We start from the raw sequence: 11,637 nt of genomic DNA, 5'->3' as shown, positions 1-11,637 counted from the left end.
TATGTGGTTTTGGAGCCTCCCCCAGGGGCGTGTGTAGGAGGAAAAAGAGCCCCCCAAACCCAACCTCTTGAAAAAACCGTAGGGGGGGGCTCTTTCAAGAAAAAAAAAAAAAAAAAAAAAAAAAAAAAAGCATTACCTGCCTCTGAACCTACTTTTCACAGCCTTGTCTCACTGGGAAGAAACAAAACTTTATGGCTACTGGAACTATAAGTATTTCTAGTATTTCTGATGATGGTTTAGGGTCAACATTTCAAATCAGATCGGTCTGAATTTTATCTCACAGTAACTTTATTTTGACTCATGATAGAGGACAATATTACATATTCTATAGATCTTTTAAGAAATGCAGACTGGGGAGCTGAATTATAATAAAATACCCATTGTAATTATAAATGTGAATACTCAATATATCCTTTTTGGTCAGTCTCCCTTAGAAAGTACAGTAACTCTTAATGAATACTCTCTTCATACTAAGTTTCCTTTTATAGACCTACAGAGAACTTATAAGTCTGAGTATTATTTTGCATATTTTTCATATATAAACCTTAGTATCCCTGTGTCACTATTCTCTGGCAAAGAAAAGGAGACTTACCAGGGTTAAATTACCTCTGAGGAAATAGAGTAAAGCAAAAACAGAGTTAAGTAGAAGCAGTACCCTGTCACTAAATGTGACATTAATGTAAATCATTGTGAAATGAATCAACATTAATGGATCACAAAAAGTCTTCAATTAGTCTTTGTGAGGGTGAGTGATCATTTTAGAAAAAGAAAAGTCTATTTTCTAAAGGATTGCAGCTTGAAATGAAATGTAATAGGACTTCCCATTCTTTACAGCACTTCTAAAATAAAGTGTTTACCACACAGTCAATAATATTCTAGCTACCAATTTTCCTGTGATTAAGTTTTTCCTTTCATTTACTAGTGCCTACATTTTCAACAAAGGCTAGAAAAATCATCATGAATATTTCACCCAAGGTGTTTACTGAGACATAAATATTTTAATGCTAACATAAATAGCAAGGGCTTGACTCACTTTTAGCAAATAGACTTAAGAAAAAAAATATTTAATTTCCAAATATCATACTACTTAAAATATCAAGGGGTTTAAATTAACCATTTAGAATGAATGTTTGTTAGAATGTTTTAATATATATGTTCCTTTATTGTAAAATTGTTTTAATTATGAGTTCTTTGCTGTAAAAAGTAGATAAATAACAATTATTTAGGTAAAAAAATTGCCTAATGATCTTAGAGCTCTCTTTCCTGTGATGTCCACAGATGATTTATAAAGTAATGGGTTACAATTTCAACTATAGGACCATGTAATGCATATGTAAAATACTTAAAATATAATAGGTACTTGAAAAATTACCTTTCTGTATCTCCTAATCTACAACATAGTCTAAAACACATGCCTCCCTCATACACGCAGTTGACAATAATTTGCATTGATTTAACGTTAGCTACCTTGATTTATTTCTAATATCAAACCAGCTAAAATCTCAGAATAGGCAATGGAAGGATTTATAAAGTCCCAATCTTACCTGAGGAGCTACTGTCATCTTATGGCTGCTGGGAGAAGAGGATTGTTCATTTTCCTCAAGTATGTGGTCCCTGGTAGACTACTCATTCTCCAGTGGATGGTCCTATACCCATGCCCATAAAGGCAGCAGTAGGTAGAATCAGTATGTTTAAATATAAAAACATAGAACATGAAGTTGGGAGTGAAAAGTGGCATAGGGAATAGGGGAGGAGTTATTTAGGAAGGAAGGGGGATGCATTTGATCAGGAAAAATTATATACATGTATGAAATTCTCAGTCAATAATAAAATTTAAAATATATTTTGTAATTCTGTTTGAAATCTAATCTAATTATTTAAATATTAAGACAATTAGGTAAATTTTCCTATGCTTGCCTTATTCTTTCTTGAATTCTCATTAACTGCTTGTCATCATTATTAGCACTTTTTTTTTTAAGAAAAAACAAAATTTATTTTTTCATAGTGTTGGAGGTCAGATCCCAAATCAAGGTGCCACCAGGGCTGATATGCTGTGCAGTATTTCCTTGTTTGTTTGTTTTGTTTAATGAGATAGGGACTCCCTGTAGCCACAGTTTTCCTGGAACTTGGCTATGTAGAACAGGCTGGCCTTGAACTCACAGAGATCTGCATGCCTCTGGCTTCCCCTGGACCAAAATTGTGTACCACCAAGCCAGGTGTCAGAATTTTCATTGCTGTGGCCAAATAACTCACAGAACAACATACAAGGAGAAAAGATTTATTTCAACTCCTGGTTCATTAGTTTCAGCCTGTGGTTGACTGTCAGGATGGTGGAGGGGAACAGTGAAGCAGCAATCTCTTTACCTTCCAAGAGCCTGGAAACAGAGAGGAGACACAAAGCAGTGCACAATGAGAGGTGACGCAGTGATTTATATCCTCCAGTTATGCTGTGCCTGCTATTAGGGTCTCTCAAAATATTTAAATCAACTATGGAGCTATAAAATTTGGGGGGACATTTAATGCTTAAATTATAAAAATTTCTGTCATCCCCCAGGAGCTTATGGACATGTTGCAGTGCAGATTGTATTTAGTTCATCTGCAAGAGTCCCCACAAGTCCAGTAATTCCAACATTGCTCAAATGTTCAAGTTGAAAATCTCCTCTGACAGTTAGGGTCATCTTTGTGGTCCTTTGAAATGCAAAATAAGTCACAATTTTCCAAGTAAGCTTTGTAATTCTGGAAGGGAAGAAAGGGGGTATAGAAAAGAAGGATGTGACCAAAGCAAGATCAAACTCTAACAATACAAGCATCAAATGCATGAGACCCATTTCTGACATATGGATTACATGAAGTTATGACATGAGTTTGTAAATATTTGGGCAGCCCCACCACTATGCCCTTGCCAGTTGCATCCTATGCAGCCAGTCTAGTGTATAGTTGTTAGAAATTAGAGTTCAGAAAAACTAAGTCAGAGAAAGGACCAGTGCCAGACCTTCAATAGATCAAGACTGCAATTATTTCCACAGAGCAAGGAGCAGCAGACTTTCAGTCGGATGCAGGCTACTACAAGGGGGTAAGTGGAGTGGGAGGTTTATAGAGAGACTTGAGAGTGGGGAAGGGGTCATAGCAGTAGATTTTTTTTTTTTCTGGTCATATTTTTTCCGTGAAGCCTATGGCCTCCTTTTCCTGGAACTTCTTCCTTAAGCCAGACAGGCTATCTTGAGAAACAGGTTGTCTCAACAAACCTTTCTGCGGTTGACTGATGTGGTTGGACAAGGCTAGCAGCAGTCTCAGAAGACTTATGGCTTTCAGTGGCCAGGGTATTCTGTCATTCCAGATGCTCAAAGCATAAAAAGATTTGGGAAAGGGGCACTGAATTTTTTTTAACTGCTTTGTGCTGGGGAGGGTTAATGTCAAGAAAAGGTAGAAAAAAGAGTTTTCTCAGGGTCTTATTGTTTTTTCGAGGGACCAATATCTGGACTCCTCGAGTTCCTCATATTTTGATTCTTCAGGATCATCATTTTTCTATACCCAGATCTCATCTGGCTCCAGGACCACTGGCCACCAAAAGCTAGCCAATAGTAGATGAAGTGAGGGCTTGTCCGCTTTGCTGTAATAGAAAGCAAGGAACAAATAAGTGAATCAGAGTGACCATAATACTGAGTCCACTCCTAGCCAAGAACCTCAAGATTCCAAAGGCCAGCCCATCCTGAGGAGTAAGCCTTGGCTGTGGATTCTATCCTTTCCCACAGCTATGTGTCATTTTTTTTAACAATACCTGACAGATTTGTATGAAAACAGAATTCTTCCTCCAGCATAGCACAAATTTCTCCCTTTTCTGCTGTGATAAGAGCTAATCTTCTTCTGTATTGTAACACCACGGCAGCTAGGGAGTCCAAATGAGTCTAGACCAGGCTAGTTCTTTCAGCACCTGGTGGAATAGTTGGCTGTGTTGTTCCTGCTGGAGGCAAATGACCACCCTCCCCCAAGGTCTCAGATCCCACCAAGATCATCCCCAATAAGAGGGGGAGTACCAGGCTTCTTTTGACTGAGTTGGGGGGAGGGGTTGTTGTTCTTTCATTTCTTTTCCTGGAATAGCTATGAGATCCGGAACCCAGTATACCAGGTCACACCAAGTCCTGGTTGGGGAATAACAGGAAAAGATGCTCGAAGGACAGGAGAAATAGGTGCTGTTGGCAAATCTAGCATCCACAGCAACTAGTTGGATACACGAGGGGTGAGGCCAACACAGTCTGCATCTCCCAAAATCTGCATCAGGGGTCCTTGGAGGCAAGTTCCTGATGATAAAGTATTAAACAAGGCTGTTCTCCAATAGGACATTTGACTTGCCTTGCCCGTAAGCAGATCCAACAATCCCTTGTCAGATCAGGTTGGAATTGGAATAGCATGACATAATTGCTATCTACAAGTGCAGGCATTTGAGCAATGGAACCAGTGTGAACAAAACATTGGGGAGTGAAGGGTGAAGGAGTATTTGGAAAGGAACGCAGAGCAGAGCAAGTTGGGTGAAATAAAGGAATAGGTAAGGTTTGGGTGGGTGGAGGGGCCAGGGCAGTAGGTGGAGTTGTAACCTGCTCATTTTTGGAGAGAGTGACTGGAGTGCTATTTTGGCTCCACTGAATTCAGTGTTAGGTGTTGTGGGGAACCCCAAGGGAGGATCTGCAGAGAAAGAGCCTGACCCTCCCCAAGGGTTGGTAGGAATAATTTTCGATCTCTTAGGGGTGATGTCCATTGCCTCACTCACTATTTGAAGGGTTGCCAAAGGCTGATATTTTAAGCTACTCCAACAGACCACCAAGTTGCACTCTCCCCATGTTGCAGGGTCTTTTATGGTTATTGCCATATAATACCTTTCACGTCATCTTGGGAAGTGGTTTTTGGTACATGAGGCTGTTTGAGGAAGAGGGGGGCTCCCAATCAGGTTCCTGGGGGCCCAACAATAACACAGGACCATTTATTATAGACATGCCTGGTAGGTGTTTCCACAGCCCAAATCAGTTCCAGTTGGGATTCTACCATACATTTAAATGCCCTGGTAGGTATCTGTGTCTGAGTCACATGCCCTTATATGTTCCTGGATCCATAGTCCCCTTTTTCTGAGGTCCCTATTGTGATAATATCTAAGGAAGACTGAGCATTCCTGGTCTGAACTACAAGGATGTTTATGAAGGTTAATATTCCCCTCCACCAAGTCAAAGGTGTTATATTGCTGGTTGGTTCTGAGCAGAATAAGGTAGAGCCTGTGGGAGTTACTTTGTAAGAGGAGACTGATTTTTTTTTTTTTTTTTTTTGAGACAGGAAAGGTGGATCCAGGAAGGGAAGTTTGCTAGATTGGGTGGGGTAGGGGTTAGAAGGATGGCTTTGTGGGGTCCTGTCTATTTGGGAGTCAGGGAAGGGCACTGGGATTCAGCTAGGAAGACCTGGTCACCTATTTGTAAGAAAGTGGGTTCCTCCGTGTTAGGAAAAAGATCTGGGGAGAGGAGCTGTATCCTTTACCATAGCTGATGCCTGAAGAAAGAAAGAAGTTGGGATGTTAACCAAGGAGGTAGAGGAGAGTCTACAGGTTGTAGGCCTGGTATAAGAATAGGTCTACTGTACATTATTTCAAAGGGACTGAGATGGGTAAGTTTTTTGGGAAAAGAGCAGATCTTTAAGAGGGATAGAAGGAGAAGCTTTAACCAGTCTCATTTTAGCTCCAGAGTGAGTTTAGTCAGAGTTTCTTTGGGAGTATGAGTGGTTCTATCCACCTTTCCAGAAGACTGTGGGTAGTAAGGAATTTGGAACTTCCAGGGAATGTTAAGGAGAGAGACAAGATGTTGAGTGATGGCTGAGGTGAACTTGAGGCTGCTGTTAGATTGGATGGAAGTAGGGAGTACAAAATGGAGTATAATTTCAGTGAGAGGAGATGAGCCACCATAGAGGCTCTTATTAGAAGTGGGATAGGCTTCCACCAACTCAAGAACGTATCTATGATAACAAGGAGATATTTTTGTCCTTTTACAGGGAGCATGTGAGTGAAGTCAGGTTTCCCGTTGTGGCAGGGAAAAGTCCCCTCATTTGGTTGAGTGGGAAAGGGTAGAGGTTGGAGGTTGGATTGTGGGTTAGTTCATAGGCAGATGTCACAGTTTAAGGAGAGCTGATGGAGAAAGATTTTATGTTCAGGAACCACAGGAAAATATTGTTTCAGAAAAGTGAGGAGGGCCTGAATTGCTGGGTGGAAAAGAGACTGTAGGTAGGTTAAGGGGGGATTAGAAGTGTGTGGTTCCATGTATGAAATGCCACAAAGGGAACATGGGAGTTATTAGATACAGTATTTTGAAGACCTGTGTGTGTGAGAGCTGTGCCTTTCGGCAATGTATCAACCATATTGTTGGCCATGGAAATGTTGTTTATCTTTTGGTGTCACTGGTAGTGAATAATAGTTGCTTTGACTGGGAGTTTAGCTGCTTCCAAGAGTTCCCTGATTTCAGTGACATTAATGATGGGCATTCCTTTTTGGGTCAGGAGCCCTCTCTGTGTCCATGTCAAACTATTCGAGTGTATGATATGGTAGGCATATTTATAATCAGTGTAAATGTTAACCTGTTTGCACTTAGCCAAAATAAGGGCCAAAATAAGTGCCCTGAGCTGTGCTTGTTGAGAAATCATGCAGGGAGGAAGGGGTTTAACCTCCACAAGAGTGTATGATGTGGGAGAGACTGGATTCCCTTTGATAATGGCATAACCTACTGCATAAGGGAGGTTCTTTTGGGAACTGCCATCTATGAAACACTGTGCAGTTTGTAGGAAAGGATGATTATGAATGCGAAAGAAAGGATTTAAAGTGTAATCCAAAATTTCAGAACAAGAGTAAGATGGACTATATGGCCAGTGGAGAAAGAAGTAGCTGGTAGAATGAAGGGATTGAGATGGGGAGAGGTTAGGAATGTAAGATTAGGATCCAGAAGAAAAGATTGAAGGATCTCTACTCAGGAGGGGGAGCAAGGATTAGAAAGTCCTATGAGTTAGAAGATGTTTGAGGGAATGTGAGGAAAGGATATGTAGGGGGTTATGAGGGAGATTTTTATTAGCTTTGAGTATTAGGAGGGCAGCTGCTGCCAAGGTTTGTATGCAAGCAGGCCAGCCTCAAAACACCAAATCCACATATTTTGATAATTCAGTTATAGGAGAATAAATGTCTCCCACCTTTTGGCAGAAGACTGACAATGCTCATCCCTGGTTAGAAAGAAAGAAGAGAAAGGAGGGTTTCAGAGGGTCAGGGAGCCTTAGAGTAGAAGCTTGGGAGATGGCACATTTACGTTGATCTAAGGGGCCTTTGTGAAAATGGGGAGAAAGGAGAGATTCCTCTATTGGTCTCTTAGTAGCTTCATAGAGAGGGAGAGCTGTATGCCAGAAATTAGGAACACAGATACAGCAGTTAAACAGTCCCAGTAACGCCATGAGATCTCCTTTTGTTTGGGGTAATAGATATGTTAGTACCTCCTGAATTCAGGAAAGGGGGTTAGAGTGACCCTTGGGAGAGAGGGAGATGCCCAAGTATGAGATAGTAATAGTGCAGACTTTTGCCTTGTCTACAGCCCCAACAATCCAGAGCACTGAGGAGGGTCATGATTGACACTGATTATTCAAAGGAGTAGAACTGAAGAAAAGGTCATTCACATATTGGAGAAGGAAGCTAGGAGAGAGGTCCAGGGACATCAGATCCTTTTGCCCTTTTGCAAGGTCTGGCCAAAGAATTGAGGGCTGTCAGAGAAACCCTGAGGCAGAACAGGTCAGGTTAGTTTGTTGAGAGTTTAATATATCAGGGTCCTCCCAGGTGAAGGCAAAGAGAAGGAAAATTGGATGTGGGATAGGCTTCCACCCAACTCAAGAAAGTGTCTACAATAACAAGGAGATATTTTTGTCCTTTTACAGAGAGGGGACAGGTGTATGGTGAAAAGGCCCTCCTTTAAATCAAAGATGGAAAAATATGAGGTATTAGCAAGAAAGGAAGAAAGATGGGTGTCCCTACGGGTTAGGGACAACTTGGAAGGTGGGGATTATAGCCTCATTAATATTTTTGGAGATCCTGGGCTAGGCAAAGGTCCCATTAGGTTTTATTATTCCCAGAATCAGAGTATTGTGCAGGAAGTGGTGGGGACTAGAAGTCTTGCCTGTAGAAGATGATGAATGATGGGTTTTAAACCTCTCCAGGTATTTGGTGTTAGGAGGTATTGCTCTTCAAAGTTATAGAGGAGGGGTCCTTTTAGCAGATGAGAACTGGGGAATGGGGTTGTACAATGGAAGGATTGGTAGTGTTACAAACTCAGTGAAGTAGTGGGTGGAGTTTTGGTATGTATGTAGGGTTGTTGGGGCATCTCTGAGGCTTTGGAGAAGATGGAGTGTCACTTAAATCCACGGATAAAAGAAAATTAGAAGTTGTCGGGTGGGGGGAGACATGAATGGAGACACTAAGTTTAGTAAGGTGATCTCATTCTCAGGAGGGTGAGGGGACAGTTAGGCATGATGATGAAAGAATGGGATTTAAAAAGGTTGCCAAATTGACAAGTCAGATGGGGAGTGCCCCTGGGTCTGATTGAGACCCCTAACACCTCTGTAATGGTAAAGGGAGAAGGATTGTGTCTCCCTGACATTCTGTTAATAGGGAAAAAGAAGCACCTAAATCCAAGAAAAAAAGAGACTTGTTTACCAGCCACCATCCCTGTGACCCTGACTTCTGATGAACCAATAGAAACCCAAGCTAGCGCTGTTGAACCAGGGCCTTCTCACTTGATCAGTGTCATGTGCAGACTAGTAGGAATAGGGGTGCCAGGGGGAGCCCCAGAGAGTCTTGAAGCGAAATCTGTTTTCCAGTGTCCCCATTGTCCACAGCTGAGGCAGGCTCAGCTCTGAGATAAATTCTTTTGCCCACTGGCCTGTCTGGTAGCACCTGAAAACAGGGGTTGGGGTGGGTGGGGTGGCTAGATTCACATACCAGGTCGAGTGAGGGAGGTGGTGGCTGTCCCTGGAGAGCAGAGGCCAAGAATTGGAAGTGAGCATGATGATCTTTACAGTCCCTTTCCCACTCCTTTTCCTTTTCCCTTTTTGCTTCTCCATCTCTTTTATTAAAGACATTAAAGGCCATTTTAAGGAGTTCATCCCAGGCTATCAAGGGACCCTCCTCCAATCTCTGGAGCTTATGCTTGATGTCTGGGGCTGACTGTCCCATAAAATGAGCAAGCAGCATGAGAGTGTCTTCCAGGAACTACAGGTTTACATTAGTAAATTTGGTGATAGCCTACATAAACCTGTTTAAAAAGAGGACCAGTTTCTCTTTTGGCCCTTGGGTAAATTTCTTCAGTCTTTTAAATTAACTTGGGAATAAGAGTTTTGTTGCACACCTTCAGCTAAATGTGATCAATGAGCTGGACGAATTGTGCACCTCATCCTTTGGTTTGGTAGTTCAAGCCTGGCTTTGCACAATACTGGCATGTCTCAATCACACTTCATCGTTGAAGGGCAGGAACTTGGAGGCAGAAGCTAAGGCAGATACCATGAATAAGTGATGCTATCTATTTAAAGCACAAAAGGTATGTCTTCCAAAGATTTTAATCAAAAGCATGTCACAGTAGTTGTTGAAAGACTCTCAAAAATTCCCTCTGAAATGTCAGAAGCCAAGCCTCCATCATTGACATCTTTTCAAGCTCCCAGAAAACAGATCACTAAGCTCTAAGAAATTAAGTTTTTCTAGCCCAACGTTCCAAATGCTTTCACAGTCCTCCCCAAAACAGCATTGTCAGGTTGATCATGGCAATACCACTTGATCCTGATTCTACTCTCTTATTAATTTGCTTTTCTAGTGCTGTGATAAACATCATGAACAAAACAACTTGGGGAGGAAAAGGTTTATTGCATCTTACAACTCCGAGGCCATAGCCAATCACTGAAGGAAGGCAGGAACCCAGGGAAGGAACCTGGAGATAGTAATTGAATGAGAGATCTTGAGGAACGCTGCTTACTTACTTGCTCCTCTGGCTTGTGCTCAGTTTGCTTTCTTATGTAGCCCAGGACCACCTGCCTTTTCAAATATTTTCAATCTTCTCTATTTTGTTCATATTTGCCATGTAAATCTGGCTAAACATAGCTACCAAAGCACATACTATAGCCTAAGTATTGGCATGCTTTGAAATTTCCCCAGCCAACCTATTCAATTTGATTGTCCCCTTTACTCTCAGACTGCCATATAGTTTTAAGTTATTGACAAAATCAAAACAAGTTCTTTGCCAGACTGTAACATGTATGGCCTGGGTTCCTATTTGCAAGAGAGCCCCTTTTCTCAGCTGAAATCTCATAAGCACAGTCTTGACTCTCCATATTCCTATCTATATTCTGTTCCCTTGAGCACCCATAAGAATCACTCAGTAACCATGCATATAGCCTGTATCTTCCTATATTTTAGACTTTTCTCCACCAACATTTTCTAAAATCTTAAGGACCACATTGTCAGAGTTAGTCACAGCAATGACTTCACTTCTCAGCTACCAATTTTCAATGCTAGACATTTCATCACTGACAGGATAGTGCTGCTTCAGTTTGAAAGGATTTAGAAATGGTCAGCCTGGACTACTGTTTCTGGGCAATAGTGAGACAAAGCATCCTGGCAGGGGAGCAGGGAGTACCAAACTTGTTTTCTCATGGTGGCAGGAAGCAGAGTGTGATTTTTAAAACATTTTCCTTTTTAATGTTTCTATCTTTTTGACTTGTATAAAGGTTTATACCAGAAAAATATAACATTTTAAAATTATTTTGTTGCTTTTGTTCGCTTCCCTTTGTATGGGGGCTTTGATTTTCTATATGTATATTTTAATGAAAATGCATTTTATATTTAGATAGTTTGTAGTCATATGTTTATACTTAATTTATAACTTTTGAGTTCTGTAGCTTTCTTTCATGGACCTGAAATTACATATCTACAGTTCAGCAAAATTAACTGCATTTTAGGTTTTAGTAGATTGTGACATTGACCCTAGGAGGTTACTAAACTCTTAGTGTCTCAGTTAATATATGTGGAGCCTAAGGTAGAGAAATCAGAACAAGTTGAATTCTGGGGCCAAGTGAACTCTGGTTGTAATATAGATTCATCTGAAAATCTTTTTGGAATAAGCAGTAATGCATATATCAATGTTTGTCTTTTTCAGAAGCTTAATGAGCTATATTAAAAATGTTTTTTATGGTTCTGTAGAGGTAGCTCAGGTAATAAGAATACTGGGTGTTTAAACTTGAGGATCTCAGTTTGGATTGTAGCTTCCCTGTAAAAAGCTAAGCATGGATACATGAGCACTTCTAACCACAGTGCTGTTGGGAGTAGAGATGGACCATCACTGGGGTGTGGTGGCCACTAGTGTAGCTTAATGAGAGATTCTCTCTCAAAGAATAACGAAAGAGAAATAGAGAAGGACACCAGTGTCCTCCTCTATCCTCTATGAGCATGTACATATAAGCACATGGAATCCCCTACAGACATTTACATTCACCACATAAACATAAATCACATTTTATATTAGTGACTGTTTTACCATGAATGTTTATAGTGACTTTTGATGTGTTTAAAGAAAAATCCATATGTATTTCAATCAT

General features: G+C 40.8%; 1 protein-coding gene across 1 annotated transcript in view; it reads left to right on the top strand.

The window, feature by feature from the left end:
• LOC103748363 (kelch-like protein 1) overlaps positions 1-11,637 on the top strand; it is a 137,448-nt gene that overhangs the window by 38,056 nt on the left and 87,755 nt on the right. The window lies entirely within an intron of this gene.

This window comes from Nannospalax galili, unplaced genomic scaffold, assembly GCF_000622305.1.
Source record: "Nannospalax galili isolate Female #2095 unplaced genomic scaffold, S.galili_v1.0 scaffold625, whole genome shotgun sequence".
NCBI classification, from domain to species: domain Eukaryota; kingdom Metazoa; phylum Chordata; class Mammalia; order Rodentia; family Spalacidae; genus Nannospalax; species Nannospalax galili.
The sequence above is the reverse complement of the archived record's forward strand: the minus strand, read 5'-3'. Positions and strand labels throughout refer to the sequence as shown.